The sequence below is a fragment of the Hyla sarda genome, chromosome 9 (assembly GCF_029499605.1).
Source record: "Hyla sarda isolate aHylSar1 chromosome 9, aHylSar1.hap1, whole genome shotgun sequence".
NCBI lineage: Eukaryota > Metazoa > Chordata > Amphibia > Anura > Hylidae > Hyla > Hyla sarda.
Genome location: NC_079197.1, coordinates 75,604,313 through 75,624,822, shown reverse-complemented (window position 1 = coordinate 75,624,822; position 20,510 = coordinate 75,604,313). Strand labels below are relative to the sequence as shown.

The 20,510-nt window shown below is 44.9% G+C and overlaps 1 long non-coding RNA gene across 2 annotated transcripts; it reads left to right on the top strand.

Annotated features, from left to right (window-relative positions):
- Nucleotides 1-1,110: 1,110 nt before the first annotated feature.
- Nucleotides 1,111-20,152, top strand: LOC130290342 (uncharacterized). Of its 2 annotated transcripts, none has more exons than XR_008847573.1 (4): nucleotides 1,111-2,748; nucleotides 4,424-4,578; nucleotides 17,682-17,840; nucleotides 19,236-20,152. It is a non-coding gene; the product is annotated as an uncharacterized LOC130290342 (long non-coding RNA). The 2 variants fall into 2 exon arrangements; XR_008847574.1 differs by having other exon boundaries at nucleotides 2,575-2,748; nucleotides 4,424-4,559.
- Nucleotides 20,153-20,510: the final 358 nt, after the last annotated feature.

Sequence of the window (20,510 nt, the reverse complement as noted above, 5' to 3'; positions counted from 1 at the left end):
AGTTTTATAATTCTGCATAAGCATTAATGTTATTTTGTTCCAGAACTGTATCTAACTCTGTTTTAAAGCTGTTAATTGTTCCTGCTGTGAGCAGTTCCTGAGGTAGACCATTCCATAAACTCACAGTCCTCACGGTAAAGAAGGTGTGTCGCCCCTTTAGACTAAACCTTTTCTTCTTCAGACGGAGGGAGTGCCCCCTCGTCCTTTGGGGGGGTTTAACCTGGAACAGTTTTTCTCCATATTTTTTGTTTGGGCCATTTATATACTTATATACGTTTATCATATCCCCCCTTAAACGTCTCTTCTCAAGACTAAACAATTGTAACTCCTTTAATCGCTCCTCATAGCTAAGATGTTCCATGCCCCATATTAGTTTAGTCGTGCGTCTCTGCACCCTTTCCAACTCCGCAGTGTCCCTTTTATGAACAGGCGACCAAAACTGAACAGCACATTCCAGGTGAGGCCGTACCAATGCTTTATAAAGGGGGAGTATTATGTCCCTGTCCCTTGAGTCCATGCCTCATTTATACATGACAATATCCTGCCGGCTTTGGAAGCAGCAGCCTGACATTGCATGCTATTCTGTAGTCTGTGATCTACAAATACACCCAGATCCTTCTCTACCAGTGACTCTGCCAGTTTAATCCCTCCTAAGACATACGATGCATGCATGTTATTAGTACCCAGATGCATAACTTTACATTTATCCACATTGAACCTCATTTGCCAAGTGGATGCCCAGACACTTAGTCTATCCAAGTCATCTTGTAACTTATGCACATCCTCTATAGACTGTACCGTGCTACAAAGCTTGGTGTCATCTGCAAAGATAGAAACAGAGCTGTTAATACCATCCTCTATATCATTGATAAATAAATTAAACAACAGCGGGCCCAGTACTGAACCTTGGGGTACACCACTAATTACCAGGGACTGAAGCATCAGTAAGCCAAGTAGTTCCTGAAATACACATGAGCAGTCAGGAGCAGGCATCAGAAGTACCTAAGAGGGTTTCATAACCCCTTACATTTAAAGATCAATGTTGAAATTTCTATTAAGCATGTATTTAGCTTGTGCTAAACATCCAAAAATGTAAGGCCCAAGCCCAGAAGCATCAATAAGCCAAGTAGTTCCTGAAAGACACAGAAGCAGTCAGGAGCATGCATCAGCAGTACACCCGAGGGTTTCATAACCCCTTTACATTGCAAGATCAATGTTGAAATTTCAATTAAGCATGTATTTAGCTAGTGCTAAATATCCAAAAATTGGAGGGCCAAGGCCAGAAGCAGCATTAAGTAAATTAGTTCCTGAAACAAACAGTCAGGAAAAGGCATCTGCAGTACACCGGGGGATTTAATGAGCAATAAGATTGAAATATCAATGTTGATATTTCTATTAAGCACTCATGTTAGGTAATGCTAACATCCAAACATATTAGGCACAGGCCCAGTTGCATCCCAAAACAATCTAGTTGCTGAAAGACACAGCCTGGATCTGGCAGGAGGATGCATACATAAGAGGGCTTTAATTTAAAAATATCAAGTTTAAGGGTCCCAGGACCCAGCGTGTGGCTACGAAGGCCCAAATCTAACAAGGAGCCACATGTCACATGGTGGCACAATGACAGAGCCTGGAGGTGGCATAAGTATGAGGAGACTATCTCAGAAATTCAGACAAACACTCCAATTTTAATAGAAAGTAAAAATGACAACCTTGAGACACTCTCATTAAAAGTGGATAACAGTGTTGAGACACAGCAGTCACCTGTAGCCCAGTTCCATCAAATAAAGCCTTGCACAAAATTGATATTTCCACAATAAAGAATAGACTGAATAAAAAAGGGGTAACTTCAGTGCTTATTAAAAGGTGTACTAGATGAATTCAATAGTTCTCTCAGTCAGAAGAAAATATTAAAGTTGTTTTAGGTATGTTGTCTGACGAAATACCTTTGTGTAAGAACAAGCGCTTATCCAAAAGATTACACCGAGCTATACTGCCCTTAAGAAAGGCACATAAGACAGTTAAAAAATCTCTGCAGCTTGTGGCAAAATCTGGAAAGAGCAAAAATATGGCAAAATCCTTCAGTGTACAGGAACACCTTACTGTTAATAGCAAAGAGGTAAATCCTAAACAGGTTGAAAGTATAAGCAGTCAGATTTAACAGACAGAAGATTCCTTTAAAATTTTGAAAGTTGCCGAGGTATAGAAGTGCCCAACCACAGACAGAAAATGTCTAACAGAATCAACTCAAGTGATGGTTAATGGAGTGTTTGTGCAAGATTCCCAGCAGGCCAAAGTAAATGGCAATTCAGCTACAAAAATTTCACTTTTGACTTCTTACAAACTTACCATGTCCTACCCAGTTACTCCTGAAGACAGTTCTAGCATTACCAGTATTACCGTATCAGATAAAGAAAATGCTATGCCAGCAGTTCCTTCTGTGAAATCACCTTATGATGGCAAAGGAAAGCATATAGTAAGATCAGGGCCGCCATCAGGGGGGTACAACCCATACACCTGTATGGGGCCCAGAGCTTCAGGAGGCCCAGCCGGCCCTGGACCTTTTTTTTTCCAGCTTGTCAGGGCCGGACAGGCCAGGGGCTGTTGGGAGTCGACATGCCCTGCGCAGGCACACACGTCTACTCCAGTCACCTGACCTGTCCCTGCATGATCTCCAGTCCAGACGATCCTCCCCGTGCATAGGAGCAGCAGCAGCCTCCGCTGCACCGATCCCCGGCAGCCAGCAGGGTAGGTGAACTTGCAGGGGTGGCGGGGTTTGCAATGGTGATGAGAGGTGCGGGGGGAGAGGTGCTTGGGGTGTAATGGTGGTGATAAGAGGTGCAGGGGGGGTGAGGAGAGGTGCAGATAGGTGAGGAGAGGGGCAGGGGGGGTGAAGAGAGGGGCAGGGGGGGTGATGAGAGTGGCAGGGCGGGTGATTAGAGGGGCAGGGGGGGTGATGAGAGGGGCAGGGGGGGGTGATGAGAGGGGCAGGGGGGTGATGAGAGGTGCAGGGGGGTGATGAGAGGTTCAGGGGGTGTTGAGAGGTTCAGGAGGGGTGATGAGAGGTTCAGGAGGGGTGATGAGAGGTTCAGGGGGGTGATGAGAGGTGCAGAGGGGGTGTTGAGAGGTGCAGGGGGGAGTGATGAGAGGTGCAGGGGGTGTTATGGGGTTGATGAGAGGTGCAGGGGTTGTTATGGGGGTGATGAGAGGTGCAGGGGTGTGATGAGAGGTGCAGGGAGGGGGGTGGTGAGAGGTGCAGGGGGGTGATGAGAAGTGCTTGGGGTGTTATGTGGTGATGAGAGGTTTAGGGGGTATGGGGGTGATGAGAGGTGCAGGGGGGTTATGGGGGTAATGAAAGGTGCAGGGGGGTTAAGGGGGTGATGACAGGTGCAGGGGGGTTATGGGGGTGATGAGAGGTGCAGGGGGTGTTACGGGGGTGATGAGAGGTGCAGGGGGTGTTATGGGGTTGATGAGAGGTACAGGGGTGTTATGGGGTTGTTGAGAGGTGCAGGGGGTGTTATGGGGGTGATGAGAGGTGCAGGGGGGTGTTATGGGAGTGATGAGAGGTGCAGGGGGGTGATGAGAGGTGCAGAGGGGAAGTGATGAGAGGTGCGGGGGGGTATGGAGGTGCAGGGGGGTATGGGGGTGATTAGAAGTGCTTGGGGTGTTATGGGGGTGATGAGAGGTGCAGGGGGGTTATGGAGGTGATGAGAGTTGCAGGGGGTGTTATGGGGGTGATTAGAGGTGCAGGGGGTGTTATGGGGTTGTTGAGAGGTGCAGGGGGTGTTATGGGGTTGTTGAGAGGTGCAGGGGGTGTTATGGGGTTGTTGAGAGGTGCAGGGGGTGTTATGGGGTTGTTGAGAGGTGCAGGGGGTGTTATGGGGTTGTTGAGAGGTGCAGGGGGTGTTATGAGGGTGATGAGAGGTGCAGGGGGGTTATGGGAGTGATGAGAGTTGTAGGGGGGTTATAGTAGTGATAGGTTTGGCGGAGGTGATGAGGACACAGAGGACATACAGAGGACATATACACAGTATATGTTTATATGATGTGTATGCATGTATGGCAGTATTATATTCAGGGTACAGTGTATGGCAGTATTATATTCAGTGAATACAGTGTGGGGCAGGATTATATTTAGTGGGTACAGTGTATAGCAGTATTACATTCAGGGTACAGTGTGGGACAGTATTATATTCAGTGGATACAGTATGTGGCAGTATTATATTCAGGGTACAGTGTGTGGCAGTATTATATTTAGTGGGTATAGTGTATAGCAGTATTATATTCAGGGTACAGTATGGGGCAGGATTATATTTAGTGGGTACAGTGTATAGCAGTTTTATATTCAGGGTACGGTGTGGGGCAGTATTTTATTTAAAGTTCACTTTCTGGCAAGGTTATAATGATGACTGTCTTCATGCAGAGGATGAGGATCTGCTGACAATGTGAGGAGCCAATGATGTCTGGATGTCAGACTCTGCAGAAAAGATGGAGCTGGAGGAAGACCTGGTCTCTGGACCAGATGAAGAAGAAAAGATAACAGAGAAAATATCACTCAAGTGAGAAGACGTCACTCAGGTCACTGATATCATTGTGTGTTCTCCTGACTGTCCCATCAGGGCTGTAGTCACTTGTAAGTTCTGCAGTGATGATGGGTAAAACTGTGTCCAATCTGTGTCTCTCCAGCTGTTACAAAACTAAAACTCCCATAATGCCTGCGGCTTTCCAGACATGATGGGAGTTTTAGCTTTCCAACAGCTGGAGAACCACTTCAACTGAGATGATCGGTGGGGGTCTCAGCAGTCGGACCCACACCAAAAAAATAGGCTGCTTATTCTTAAATTCCCGTGCAGTGCTGTATAACACTGTGCTATTAAAGGAGTTTTCTGGTAAAAAATACCAAGGGAGAAACCGGAAAGTTCGTCCCCAGGGGAGCACGCGCGGTTCCCTGTACCCAACTAGGGAGCGCTGTACTTGGGCACCTGAGAAAGCGGCTGAGTACGGGCTACCCTGGGGACAAACCTCCTCGGTGGACCGCACGCCGATGTATTCTTACTCGCCCGATGCTTCCGCTCTCCGCTGCCGGGGGGTCCACGTCACCGATCCTGTGCCCAAGGACAGCGCTCCCTACCTGGGTACAGGGAACCGCGCCTCCCGCCCTTATAGCCTCTCAGGTTCTCTAAGTGTCAAAGTTTTACAGGCATGGAATCCTGTCAGCGGACTGTTTAAGAGGCTTCGCCCATGGACTGCCCAGCCCCGGGTCGTGTACATGAACCAGCCCATTCCCCCTGGAAAATACCAAGGGAGAAACCTGAAGGTTCGTCCCCAGAGGAGCCCGCACTTGCCCCTGGCGTACCCTGAGAGAGCGGCTGAATACAGGCTCCCCTGGGGATGAACCTCCTCGACGGATCGCCCGCCGATGTTTGCCGACTCGGCCAAAGCTTCTGCTCCACGATGCTGGGGGGTCCGCATCACCGATCCTATGCCAAAGGACGGCGCGCCCTGTCTGGGTACAGGGACCTCCGCCTCCCCCCTTATAGCCTCTCTTGTTCTCTGCGTGTCAAAAGTCTACAGGCATGGTAGATCCTTCCATAGACCTTGCCATGTTCGGTTGACCATCCTGGGCATAGGGACTCGCATCTCCCCCTGGCCGACAACCTGGAGTTTGTAATCTTTCATTTCACCTCTGGAGAGCCGAGGCGCTTCAGCGGAACGCATGCCAATGTTTTTTGACTCACCCGAGGCTTCTGCTCTCCGCTGCTGGGATGTCCGCGTCACCGTTCCTGTGCCCAAGGACGGAGCGCCCTGCCTGGGTACAGGGACCCGCACTTCCCGCCCTTATAGCCTCTCTTGTTCTCTGCATATTAAAAGTCTACAGGCATGGAAGATCCTTCCAGAGGCCTTGCCATGTTCGGTTGACCATCCTTGGCATAGGGACTCGCATCTCCCCCTGGCCGACAACCTGGACTTTGTAATTTTTCATATCGCCTCTGGAGGGCTGAGGGGCCTCAGCGGACCGCACGCCGATGTTTGTTGACTCGCCCAACGCTTCTGCTCCCCACTGCGGGGTGCTCGCGTCACCGGTCCTGTGCCCAAGGACGGCGTGCCCTGCTGGGTACAGGGACCCGCACCTCCCGCCCTTATAGCCTCTCTGGTTCTCTGCGTGTAAAAGGTCTACAGGCATGGAAGCCTGTCAGGGAACCGTTCCGGAGGCTTCACCTGGGGACCAGCCCAATCCCCCTGGAAAATACCAAGGGAGAAACCGGAAGGTTCGTCCCCAGGGGAGCCCGCGCTCAGCCCTGGCGTACACAGAGAGCGGCAGAGTGCGGACTCCCTTGGGGGGGGGGCGAACCTCCTTGGCGGACTGCCCTCCGATGTATTCTTACTCCGCCGACGCTTCTGCTCCCCCTCGCCGGGGGGGTCCGTGTCACCCGCGCCTCCCACCCTTATAGCCTCTCTGGTTCTTTGCTTGTCAAAAGTCTACAGGCATGGAAGACCCTTCCAGAGGCATTGCATGTGTTCGGTTGACCCTCTTGGGCACAGGGACCCGCACCTCGCCCTGGCCGACAACCTGGACTTTGAAATATTTAATTTTGCCTCCCTAGGGCCGGGGCATCTCATCGAACCGCCCGCCGATGTTTGTTTACTCGCCCGACTCTTCTGCTCCCCGCTGCTGGGATGTCCGCGTCACCGATAATGTGCCCAAAGACGGCACGCCCTGTCTGGGTACAGGGACCCGCGCCTCCCGCCCTCATAGCCTCTCTGGTTCTCTGCGTGTCAAAAGTCTACAGGCATGGAATCCTGTCAGGGGACCCTTTCGGAGGCTTCACCCCTGAGACAGCCCAGCCCCGGGTAGGGTAAGTGAACCAGCCCAATCCCTCTGGAAAATACCAAGGGAGAAACAGGAAGGTTCGTCCCCAGGGAAGCCTGCATTCCTCCCTGGCGTACCCTGAGAGAGTGGCTGAGTGCAGGCTCCCCTGGGGACGAACTTCCTCGGCAGACCGCCCGCCGATGTATTCTTACTAGCCTAACGCTTCTGCTCCCCGCCGCCGGGGGGTCCGCGTCACCGATCCTGTGCCCAAGGACGGCGCGCCCTGCCTGGGTACAGGGACCCGCGCCTCCCGCCCTTATAGCCTCTCTGGTTCTCTGCGTGTCAAAAGTCTACAGGCATGGAAGACCCTTCCAGAGGCCTTGCCTGTGTTCTGTTGACCCACCTGGGCATTTGGACTCGCATCTCCCCCTGGCCAACAACCTGGACTTTGTAATTTTTCTTTTCACCTCCGGAGGGCCGGGGTGCCTTGGTGGACTGCCCGCCAATGTTTGCCAACTCGCCCGACGCTTCTGCTCCCCGCCACCGGGGGGTCCGCATCACCGATCCTGTGCCCAAGGACGGCATGCCCTGCCTGTGTACAGGGACTCATGCCTCCCGCCCTTATAGAGTCTCTGGTTCTCTGCATGTCAAAAGTCTACAGGCATGGAAGCCTTTCAGGGGACCCTTCCAGAGGATTCACCCAGGGACTGCCCTGCCCCCGTTCGGGTACATGAACCATCCCGATCCCCTTGGAAAATACCAAGGGAGAAACCAGAGGTTCGACCCCAGGGGAGCCCGCGCTCGGCCCTGGCGTACCCTGAGAAAACAGCTGGACGGCTTGCTCTCCTACTATTCTGAGGCAGGCGGCCGTTCTAAGGTACTTACTCGTGATGCTGCGATACAGTTTTATGAACGCGTACCACTCGGACATGCCCAGCTCGTGGAACTGTGACCTGGATTCAGCTTTCATATCCGATCTCATACCGGTTCTCAGTTTTTCAATTATTGTCAGGTATGGAAGTCAGTCAGGGGACCCTTCAGGAGGACTTGCCCAGGTAAGGTTGACCTTCCTGGGCACATGGACCCACACCTCCCCCTGGCCTACAACTAGGAATTTGACATTTTTAATTTCGGGGATTACATGATGAGGAGATTTGTTACATTGTGTCACCCCAGTAGTAAGGAGATTACATGATGAGGAGGTTTGTAACAGTGTGTCACCCCAGTAGTTATGAGATTACACGAGGAGGAGGAGGTTTGTTACAGTGTGTGACCCCAGAATAAAGTAGATTAGAGGAGGAGGGGGTTGTTACAGTGCGTTACTCCAGTAGTAAGTTAATAACATGGGAAGGAGGTTTGTTACATTGTTTCACCCCAGTAGTAAGATGTATACATGAGGAGGAGGTTTGTTACAGTGTGTCGCCCCAGTAGTAAGGACATTACATGAGGAGAAGGTTTGTTACAGTGTGTCACCGCAGTAGTAAGGGGATTAAATGAGGGGGAGGTTTGTTACACTGTGTCACCTCAGTAGTAAAGAGATTACATGAGGAGGCAGTTGGTTACAGTGTGTCACCCCAGTAGTAAGTTAATAATAGTGGATGGGTTTTGTTACAGTGTGTCACCCCAGTAGTAAGAAGATTATATGAGGAGGGGGGTTGTTACAGTGTGTCACCCCAGTAGTAAGTTAATAATATGAGGTTGGGGTTTGTTACAGTGTGTCACCCCAGTAGTATGGGAGATTACATGAGGATGAGGCTTGTTAGAGGTGTCACCCCAGTAGTTAGGAGACAAATTGAGGAGGAGGTTTGTTACAGTGTGTCACCCCAGTAGTAAGGAGATTACATGGGGTGAAGGTTTGATACAGTGTGTCACCCAAGTAGTAAGTTAATAACATGAAGATGGGGTTTGTTACAGTGGGTCACCCCAGTAGAAAGGAGATTACATGAGGAGAAGTTTTGTTACAGTGTGTCACCCCAGTAGTAAATTAATAACATGTGGAGGAGGTTTGTTACAGTGTGTCACCCCAGTAGTAATACGATTACATGTGGAGGAGGTTGGTTACAGTGGGTCACCCTAGTAGTAAGGAGATTACATGAGCAGAAGGTTTGTTATAGTGTGTTACCCCAGTAGTAAGGAGATGACATGAGGAGGAGGTTTGTTACAGTGAGTCACACCAGTAGTAAAAAGGATACATGGGCAGGAGGTTATTTACAGTGTGTCACCCCAGTAGTAAGGAGATTACATGAGTAGGAGGCTTGTTACAGTGTGTCACCCCAGTAGTAAGGAGATTATATGAGGAGGAGGTTTGTTACAGTGAGTCACACCAGTAGTAAAAAGGATACATGGGCAGGAGGTTTTTTACAGTGTGTCACCCCAGTAGTAAGTAGATTACATGAGTAGGAGGTTTGTTACAGTGTGTCACCCCAGTATTAAGGAGATTAAATAAGGAGAAGGTTTGTTACAGTGTGTCACCCCAGTAGTAAGGAGATTACATCAGGAAAGGGTTTGTTACAGTGAGTTAGCCCAGTAGAAAGGAGATTTTATGAGGAGAAGTTTTGTTACAGTGTGTCACCCCAGTAGTAAGTTAATAACATGAGGAGGTTTGTTACAGTGTGTCACCCCAGTAGAAAGGAGATTATATGAGGAGAAGGTTTGTTACAGTGTGTCATCCCAGTAGTAAGGAGATTACATGAGGATGGGGTTTGTTATGGTGTGTCACCCCAGTAGTAAGGAGACTACATGAGGAGGAAGTTTGTTACAGTGTGTCACCCCAGTAGAAAGGAGATTACATGATGAGGAGGCTTGTTACAGTGTGTCACACCAGTAGTAATGAGATTACATGATGAGAATGTTTCTTACAGTGTGTCACCCCAGTAGAAAGTTAATAACACGAGGAGGAGCTTTGTTACAGTGTGTCACCTCAGTAGTAAGGATAATACATGGGGGGAGGTTTTTTTTACGGTGTGTCACCCCAGTAGCAAGAAGATTTCATGAGCTGGAGGTTTGTTACAGTGTGTCACCCCAGTAGTAAGAAGATTACATGAGAAGGTTTTTTTTTTTTTTTTTTTTACAGTGTGTCTCCCCAATAGTAAGAAGATTACATGAGGAGGAGGTTTGTTACTGTGTGTCACCCCAGCAGTAAATTAATAACATGAGGATGGGGTTTGTTAAAGTGTGTCACCCCAGTAGTAAGGAGATTACATGAAGAGGGGGTTTGTTACAGTGTTTCACTCCAGTAGTAAGGAGATTACTTGAGGAGGAGGTTTGTTACATTGAGTCACCCCAGTAGTAAGGAGATTACATGAGGAGGAGATTTGTTACAGTGTGTCACCCCAGTAGTAAGGAGATTACACGAGGAGGAGGTTTGTTACAGTGTGTCACTCCAGTTGAAAGGAGATTGCATTATGAGGAGGTTTGTTACAGTGTGTCACCCAGTAGTAAGGAGATTACATGAGGAAGAGGTGTGTTACAGTGTGTCACCCCAGGAGTAAGGGAGTTACATGAGGAGGGGGTTTGTTGCAGTGTGTCATCCCAGTAGTAAGTTAATAATATGAGGATAGAGTTTGTTACAGTGTGTCACCCCAGTAATAAGGAGATTATATGAGGAGGAGGTTTTATTACAGTGTGTCATCCTAGTCATAAGGAGCTTACATCCTAGTCATAAGGAGCTTATATGAGGATGAGGTTTGTTACAGTGTTTCCCCCAGTAGAAAGCAGATTACATGAGGATGTGGTTTGTTACAGTGTGTCATCCCAGTACTAAGGAGATTACATGAGAAGTTTGTTACAGTGTGTCACCCCAGTAGAAAGGAGATTATATGAGGAGAAGGTTTGTTTCAGTGTGTCATCCCAGTAATAAGGAGATTACATGAGGATGTGGTTTGTTATGGTGTGTCACCCCAGTAGTAATTAGATTACATGAGGAGGAGGTTTGTTACAGTGAGTCACCCCAGTAGAAAGGAGATTACACGATGAGGAGGTTTGTTACAGTGTGTCACCCCAGTAATAATGAGATTACATCATGAAAATGTTTGTTACAGTGTGTCACCCCAGTAGAAAGGAGATTACATCAGGAGAAGGTAAATTACAGTGTGTCACCCCAGTAGTAAGGAGATTACATGAGGATTCGGTTTGTTACAGTGTGTCACCCCAGTAGTAAGGAGATTATATTGGGGGGAGGTTTTTTACAGTGTGTCACCCCAGTAGCAAGAAGATTTCATGAGCTGGAGGTTTTTTTACAGTGTGTCACCCCAGTAGTAAGACGATTACATGAGGAGGAGGTTTGTTACTGTGTGTTACCCCAGCAGTAAATTAATAACAAGAGGATGGGGTTTGTTAAAGTGTGTCACCCCAGTAGTAAGGGGATTACATAAGGAGGGGGTTTGTTACAATGTGTCACCCCAGTAGTAAGGAGATTACATGAGGAAGAGGTGTGTTACAGTGTGTCACCCCAGGAGTAAGGGAATTACATGAGGAGGGGGTTTGTTACAGTGTGTCACCCCAGTAATAAGGAGATTATATGAGGAGGAGGTTTGTTACAGTGTGTCACCCCAGTAGTAAGGGAGATTACATGAGGATGAGGTTTGTTAGAGTGTGTCACCCCAGTAGTTAGAAGAAAAAATGAGGGGGAGGTTTGTTACAGTGTGTCACCCCAGTAGTAAGGAGATTACATGGTGAGCAAGTTTGTTACTGTGTGTCACCCCAGTATTAAGTTAATAACATGAAGATGGGGTTTGTTACAGTGGGTCACCCCAGAAGAAACGAGATTACATGAGGAGGGGGTTTGTTGCAGTGTGTCATCCCAGTAGTAAGTTAATAATATGAGGATAGAGTTTGTTACAGTGTGTCACCCCAGTAATAAGGAGATTATATGAGGAGGAGGTTTTATTACAGTGTGTCATCCTAGTCATAAGGAGCTTACATCCTAGTCTTAAGGAGCTTACATGAGGATGAGGTTTGTTACAGTGTTTCCCCCAGTAGAAAGCAGATTACATGAGGATGTGGTTTGTTACAGTGTGTCATCCCAGTACTAAGGAGATTACATGAGAAGTTTGTTACAGTGTGTCACCCCAGTAGAAAGGAGATTATATGAGGAGAAGGTTTGTTTCAGTGTGTCATCCCAGTAATAAGGAGATTACATGAGGATGTGGTTTGTTATGGTGTGTCACCCCAGTAGTAATTAGATTACATGAGGAGGAGGTTTGTTACAGTGAGTCACCCCAGTAGAAAGGAGATTACATGATGAGGAGGTTTGTTACAGTGTGTCACCCCAGTAATAATGAGATTACATCATGAAAATGTTTGTTACAGTGTGTCACCCCAGTAGAAAGGAGATTACATCAGGAGAAGGTAAATTACAGTGTGTCACCCCTGTAGTAAGGAGATTACATGAGGATTGGGTTTGTTACAGTGTGTCACCCCAGTAGTAAGGAGATTATATTGGGGGGAGGTTTTTTACAGTGTGTCACCCCAGTAGCAAGAAGATTTCATGAGCTGGAGGTTTTTTACAGTGTGTCACCCCAGTAGTAAGACGATTACATGAGGAGGAGGTTTGTTACTGTGTGTCACCCCAGCAGTAAATTAATAACATGAGGATGGGGTTTGTTAAAGTGTGTCACCCCAGTAGTAAGGAGATTACATAAGGAGGGGGTTTGTTACAGTGTGTCACCCCAGTAGTAAGGAGATTACATGAGGAAGAGGTGTGTTACAGTGTGTCACCCCAGGAGTAAGGGAATTACATGAGGAGGGGGTTTGTTACAGTGTGTCACCCCAGTAATAAGGAGATTATATGAGGAGGAGGTTTGTTACAGTGTGTCACCCCAGTAGTAAGGGAGATTACATGAGGATGAGGTTTGTTAGAGTGTGTCACCCCAGTAGTTAGAAGAAAAAATGAGGGGGAGGTTTGTTACAGTGTGTCACCCCAGTAGTAAGGAGATTACATGGTGAGCAAGTTTGTTACTGTGTGTCACCCCAGTATTAAGTTAATAACATGAAGATGGGGTTTGTTACAGTGGGTCACCCCAGAAGAAACGAGATTACATGAGGAGAAGTTATGTTGCAGTGTGTCACCCCCAGTAGTAAGGAGATGATATGAGTAGGAGGTTTGTTACAGTGTGTAAACCCAGTAGTAAGGAGATTACATGATGAGGAGGTTTGTTACAGCGCGTCACCCCAGTAATAAGTTAATAACATGAGGAGGTTTGTTACAGTTTGTCACCCCAGTAGAAAGGAGATTACATGAGGAGAAGGTTTGTTACAGTGTGTCACCCATGTAGTAAGTTAATAACATGTGGAGGAGGTTTGTTACAGTGTGTCACCCGAGTAGTAAGAAGATTACATGGGGAGGAGGTTTGTTGCAGTGTGTCACCCCAGTAGTAAGTCAATAACATGTGGAGGGGGTTTGTTACAGTGTGTCAGCCCAGTAGTAAGAAGATTACATAAGGATGAGGTTTTTTACAGTGTGTCACCCCATTAGTAAGGAGATTACATGAGGAGAAGGTTTGTTGCCGTGTGTCACCCCAGTAGTAAGGAGATTACATGAGGAGAAGGTTTGTTACAGTGTGTCACCCCAGTCGTAACAAGATTATATGCGAGGGGGTTTGTTACAGTGTGTCACCCCAGTAGTGAAGAGATTACATGATGAGGGGGTTTGTTACAGTGTGTCACCCCAGTAGTAAGAAGATTACATAGGTAGGGGGTTTGTTACAGTGTATCACCCCAGTTGTAAGTTAATAATATGAGGATGGGTTTTATTACAGTGTGTCATCCCAGTCATAAGGAGTTTACATGAGGATGAGGTTTGTTACAGTGTTTCACCCCAGTAGAAAGCAGATTACATGAGGATGTGGTTTGTTACAGTGTGTCACCACAGTAGTAAGTTAATAACATGAGGATGAGGTTTGTTACAGTGTGTCACCCCAGTAGTAGGGAGATTAGATGATGAGGAGGTTTGTTACAGTGTGTCACCCCAGTAGTTAGGAGAACTAATGAGGAGGTTTGTTACAGTTTGTCACCCCAACAGTTAGGAGATTCCAAGAGGAGGAGGTTTATTACAGATTGTCACCCCGATAGAAAGGAGATTACATGATGAGGAGATTTGTTACAGTGTGTCACCCCAGTAGTAAGTTAATACCATGAGGAGGAGGTTTGCTACAGTGTGTCACCCCAGTGGTAAGGGAGATTACATGAGGAGGAGGGTTTTTTTACAGTGTGTCACCATAGTAGTAAGGATATTTCATGGGGAGAAGGTTTGTTACAGTGTGTCACCCCAGTAGTAAGAAGATTACATTATGAGGAGGTTTGTTACAGTGTGTCACCCCAGTAGTAAGTCAATAACATGTGGAGGAGGTTTGTTACTATGTGTCAGCTAAGTAGTATGAAGATTACATGATAGACATGTGCACATCAAAAATTTTCGTTTCTTTTCGTTTCTTTTTACACCTATATTCGTATGTTTTCGGTTCGGCAGCCATTTTCCGATGACATTTTCGGACAGATTCGTTATTATCTAAAATGGCGGTCAAAATTTTCGAACGCATTCGTTATCGGATTCATTCGTCAACAGAAACATTAGTTTTCATAGGCATTTGTTATAATGGACTTTTGTTATAGGATTCATTATCATTTGTTCGGTATTCTGATATATTCGTCATCTCTTTTGTTATCGGGTGCTTTTGTTATTCGGATACATTCGTTAGTTGGCTGCAGTCGTTATACATTCGTTATTCGGATACATTCGTTATTTGGATACATTCGTTATTCTGCTACATGCGTTATTCGGCTACATTCGTTATTCGGATACATTCGTTATTGCATAACGAATACATCCGCAATTTTGTCAATAAAGTTTATTGAAATTACAAAAAAAATCGAATTCGTTCCAGCAACTTCCACTTCCACCTGGGCTGAGCTGCATGCAGTATTGTGTTGGTTGTTGTGAGCTGTTATACTGTGATACTGAGTGAATAAAAATGTCTGGAGGAGAGCATGAAAGTGTGGCTGGGAGAGAGGAAGGTGAGAGTATGAGAGTGAGTGAGAGTGCAGGTGTCAGTGTGAATGTTGGTGGAAGAGGAGAGAGGAGAAGGAGGCGCCTTTATCAGGGCAACATTAGCAGTGGCACTGCCAGTGGCACCACTAGTAGACAACACGGACTTGGGTGGTCAGTGTCCCCATCACCAAGTTCGGAAAGTGGAGGGGAGGAGTCGGCACCTGTTGCCAAAAAGAATCGTGGCCCCAGGTTCACCACAGATGAAAATCTAGCTCTGGTGGCGGCTGTCACCAGACATAAAGCCACACTGTTCACCACCACCGTGGGCAGTGAGGAGAAATTTGCGGCCTGGAAGCGGGTCAGAGACGCTGTGGTCCATGTTGGAGCAAAGGACCGATCAGTCGAATGTATCCGCAAAAGGTGAGTACTATATGTAAATGTTATATGTGTATATATATATATATATATAAATAATAAATATGTGTGTGTGTGTTTCCCAACCAGGGTGCCTCCAGATGTCCCAGCATGCCCGGAGACAGCCGTTGGCATGCTGGGAGTTGTAGTTTTTCAACAGCTGGATTTATTACATATATATAATTATATTTAATTCCACATAATGTGAAAAGGGTGATAACTTAGGTAGCATAGCATATTGATCAGTGTTATCTATGCTCTGTTGCTCCATCCAGGATCTCAAGCATGCAGCAGAGGAGTTAAAGGGGTACTCTGGTGAAAACCTTTTTTATTTAAAATCAACTGGTGCAAGGAAATTAAACAGAAACTAAACAGAAAAGTGCCAGGCAGAAAGTACCCACCTACTGAGTGGTGAGCGTGCATCATACCTCAGGAGCTGCAAATGCAGAATTAATGTCCAGTTGCAGCAAGGGGTTAAACCCGTCCTTCACTGAGGGTTTAACCCCTTGCTGCAATTGGGCATTCATTCTGGGTACCAGATACCATGATCATTCAATACAGATCATGACATCTGCAGCAGTTAGGCAATTTAAATTTCATATATGATCACATGGACTGTGTCCTACTGTCCTTTATGGGTTAAAGGGGTAGTATACCATAGAGAGAAAACATATTAGTTTGTATAACCATGCCCTGGAGAGTTCAGTTAATATTTTTCCTTACTGCCTTTCACTAGAGTACCCCTTTAATGTAAGAGTAGTCTATGGGGAATTTAAATATTATTACACTGTGTGTGGCACTTGTAATGATGCATATTCTACTAATTAAGTAATTAATCACAGATGGAAAAATTAAAACCACACAGAGGTACAGACAGTATAATTAAGTGCATTATTGAAAATAATGGAATACCCCTTTAACCCCTTAAGGACACATGACGTACTGGAACGTCATGTGTCCGCTCCCGATCTATAACGCGGGGCCACGGTGGGTCTAACAACGGACGGGACCCGTGGCTAATAGCGCGCGGCATTGATCGCTGTGCCGCACGCTATTAACCCTTTAGACGCGGCGTTCAAAGTTGAATGCCGCGTCTAAAGTGAAACTGAAACCATGCCGGTTAGCTCAGTGGGCTGTTCGGGATAGCCGCGACGAAATCGCGGCATCCCGAACAGCTTACAGGACAGCAGGAGGGTCCCTACCTGCCTCCTCTCTGTCCGATCACCGAATGACTGCTCAATGCCTGAGATCCAGGCATGAGCAGTCAAGCGGCAGAATCATCGATCACTGGTTTCTTATGAGAAACCAGTGATCAATGATAAAGATCAGTGTGTGCAGTGTTATAGGTCCCTATGGGATAATAATGATCAGTGTGTGCAGTGTTATAGGTCCATATGGGATAACAATGATCAGTATAAGAGATCAGTGTGTACAGTGTTATAGGTCCCTATGGGATAACAATGATCAGTATAAGAGATCAGTGTGTACAGTGTTATAGGTCTCTATGGGAGCTATAACACTACAAAAAAAAGTGAAAAAAAGTGAATTAATATCATTTAACCCCTTCCCTATTAAAAGTTTGAATCACCCCCCTTTTCCCATAAAAAAAAAAAACACAGTGTAAATAAAAATAAACATATATGGTATCTCCGTGTGCGGAAATGTCAAAATTATAAAAATATATTGTTAATTAAACCCACGGTCAAAGGTGTGCGCGCAAAAAAATTCCAAAGTCCAAAATAGTGCATTTTTGGTCACTTTTTATATCATGAAAAAATGAATCAACGATCAATAAGTCCTATCAATGCAAAAATGGTACCGCTAAAAACTTCAGATCACGGCGCAATAAAAAGAGCCCTCATACCGCCCCATACACGGAAAAATAAAAAAGTTATAGGGGTCAGAATATGACAATTTTAAATGTATTAATTTTCCTGTATGAAGTTAGGATTTTTTCCAGAAGTACGACAAAATCAAACCTATATAAGTAGGGTATCTTTTAACCATATGGACCTACAGAATAAATATCAGGTGTCATTTTTACCGAAAAATTTACTACGTAGAAACGAAAGCCCCCAAAAGTTACAAAATGGCGTTTTTTTTTTCATTTTTGTCTCACAATGATTTTTTTTCCCGTTTCACCGTAGATTTTTGGGCAAAATGACTGACGTCATTACAAAGTAGAATTGGTGGCACAAAAAATAAGCCATCATATGGATTTTTAGGTGCAAAATTGAAAGAGTTGTGATTTTTTAAAGGCAAGGAGCAAAAAACGAAAATGCAAAAATGGAAAAACCCCTAGTCCTTAAGGGGTTAACATACCAGACATTTTGGTAACACTGGCTATATCTGTTGCTTATATGCAATTGTGCATATAAGTAAAATCAAACAGTTGTAACATTTGTCAACAAAACTTTTTATTGATTTTAAATGTATGATAAACTTTTTAATAAACTATATCTCATGCAGGTATTATGACTGTAAAGCAACCGTCCTGCGTAAAATAAAAAAAAAACAAGGAATTCAGGAAGTGGGAGCAGGAGTTCCGGAACCATCTCCTGCCAGAGGGTCGGAGTGAGACAGGCCTTGGTGGTCCTCATATGTCGCCTGAATCCGAGAGTGCTGGCGGTGAGTAAAAAAATAAAAATAAATTATTATTATTATTAATAATTACTTGTTCAAAAAATATAAAACAATCATACTAATCCCAAACATACACACACCCACATATATATATATATATATATATATGTATATATACATATATGTGTATATATATATATATATATATATGTGTGTGTATATATTGGTATATATATATATGTATGTATATATATATATATATATATATATATATATATATATATATATATACAGACAAAGAATAAGTCAGCCAGCACTTTAGTTGATACCAAACTATTATATGGACCTGGCCTACACCATAGCTGTATAGCTCTCCGTTTTAACTGCATATTCATGTTTCACCTATATCCTTGTGCTGGCAGTGTGCTGCTGCATACTTCTGTTGCTGTATATCTAGCCTAGTAGCGTGCACCTGTAGGCCAGGTCCATATAATAGTTTGGTATCAACTAAAGTGCTGGCTGACTTATTCTTTGTCTGTATTGCACATACGGGGGAGTGGCTACCTCCATGTTGGCCTTGCACCCCACCCACCTCTATCAGGTGTGTATATAAGGTGTCTTGGATGTTCCAGACCCTGCCATGCTTACTGAACTGTTCACACAGAGGCATATTCACAGTGTAGGGTCCGTCCCAAGGAGGCCACCTTATCGCGGTGGGACGGTCCAAGCTATTTGACCGCCGGCGGAGACAAATTTGCGAGCTAAGTGCCTTACTATTTCATAGTTTCACATTTGCATCTATTACACCATAGCTGTATAGCTCTCCATGTTTTAACTGCATATTCATGTTTCACCTAAATCTGGTAGTGTGCTGCTGCATTCTTCTGTTGCTATATATATGTATATATATATATATATATATATATATATATATATATGTGTGTATATATTGGTGTATATATATATATATATATATATATATGTATATAGATAGATAGATATAAATAAAATATTCATATATATATATATATATATATATATATATATATATATATATATAGATACATACATATACAGTTTATACACACACACATATATATATTTGTGTGTGTGTGTGTACACACATGCATACATAAATAGATATCGAACAATCAAGAGAATGCAGCATCTCCAGACCCACAACACTCCAAAATGCTGAAATAGTGATGAGTTTATTTCCTCAGAGGTTAATAATATAATATTTTAGTATCTTCTTCTTTACCTATGATGAAATAAACTCATTACTTTTTCACCATATTGTAGTTTATTTATTTATTTAAGCTTTAAGAACTTATGATGGCAGCTAATCAAAGTAATGAGACACACTGTAATGTAAACTTTCTTACTGTTTCAGTCAAAACATTACTAATTAATAATTTTTTTTTTTTTTTTTTTTTCCAGATCAACCAGGTCCATCTGCAGGGAGGATGGTCCGCCATCAAAACTTGCCCCAATCACCTGTCCTGTCCTCAGCATCGGCTGAGATAGATGAGGAGGAGGAGGTGTCCCCAGGTGAACAACACCAACCACTCTCCCCCAACCCTAGCTCCTGGCTCTGTCCCAAGGGATACTTACCTGCAGCTTGCTAAAGAAATCCAAAGGCTGGCCAAGGAGAACAGGAACATGTCGCGCGAATTGCGCCGGATGAATCGCACCATGGTTGAACTCCACCGATCACAAAAACAAGAGTTCCAAGCCCTGTTGGCCAAACAAATGGGAGAATTTCAGGCCATGTTGTCCCACCATAGCCAACAACAGATGCAGGCGATGCATGATTTGAGGGTGGACGTTATGCCCCATAAGCAGCAGCAATACCCCCAAAAAAAACTGAAATATACGGGACTAAATTATTTCGCCTTGTTGATATGTTTCAGTTGTTGTTCTGTTTAAGATATGTTATTATTACTACTGCAGCATTGAAGGCCTTGGCCATTCAAGAAAAAAAAAAACATTTTTTTCTTTATCCTGTGTGGTGTCTAAATTATTACTAACATTACATTATTTTTATTTCCACTTTTTTTTTTTTTTGTGTTGTCCACATCTTGGGGGAGATTTATCAAGACCTGTCCAGAGGAGAAGTTGCCCATAGCAACCAATCAGCTCGCTTCTTTAATTTTTTAACAAGGCCTGTGCTAAATGAAAGAACCAATCTGACTGGTTGCTATGGGCAACTGGGCAACTTTTCCTCTTGGCAGGTTTTGATAAATCTGCCCCCTTGTCCACAGTGCTCTCTGCTGACACCTTTGTCCGTATTAGGAACTGTCTAGAGCAGCAGGAACTTTGCTATGAAAATGTTATTCTAATCTGGACAGTTCCTGGCTGACATGTACAGAGGTGTCAGCAGAGAGAGCCCTGTGGACAGACTGGAGAGAAATAAAAAAAAAAATAATACACTGACTTATATTTTCTATTGGCACGTACATTATTCTGCGCAGATTTGATGTACTGCATATTATGCTGCAGATTTCAATATCTGCAAAAAATAATGTACGTGTGAATTGACCATTATGCCTCTGGAATATTTGCTCCATTCATTTACTAGGGGTCCCTCTAGTGGCAGAGGCACTGTAAAGCACAACTGTTATAAAGAAAATTGATGGAATTTTAAGTTACTCACCAGTGATTTGCTGAAAGAAACTCCTTTTTTTCACCCACTTCAAGGTCCAGCAATAGGAT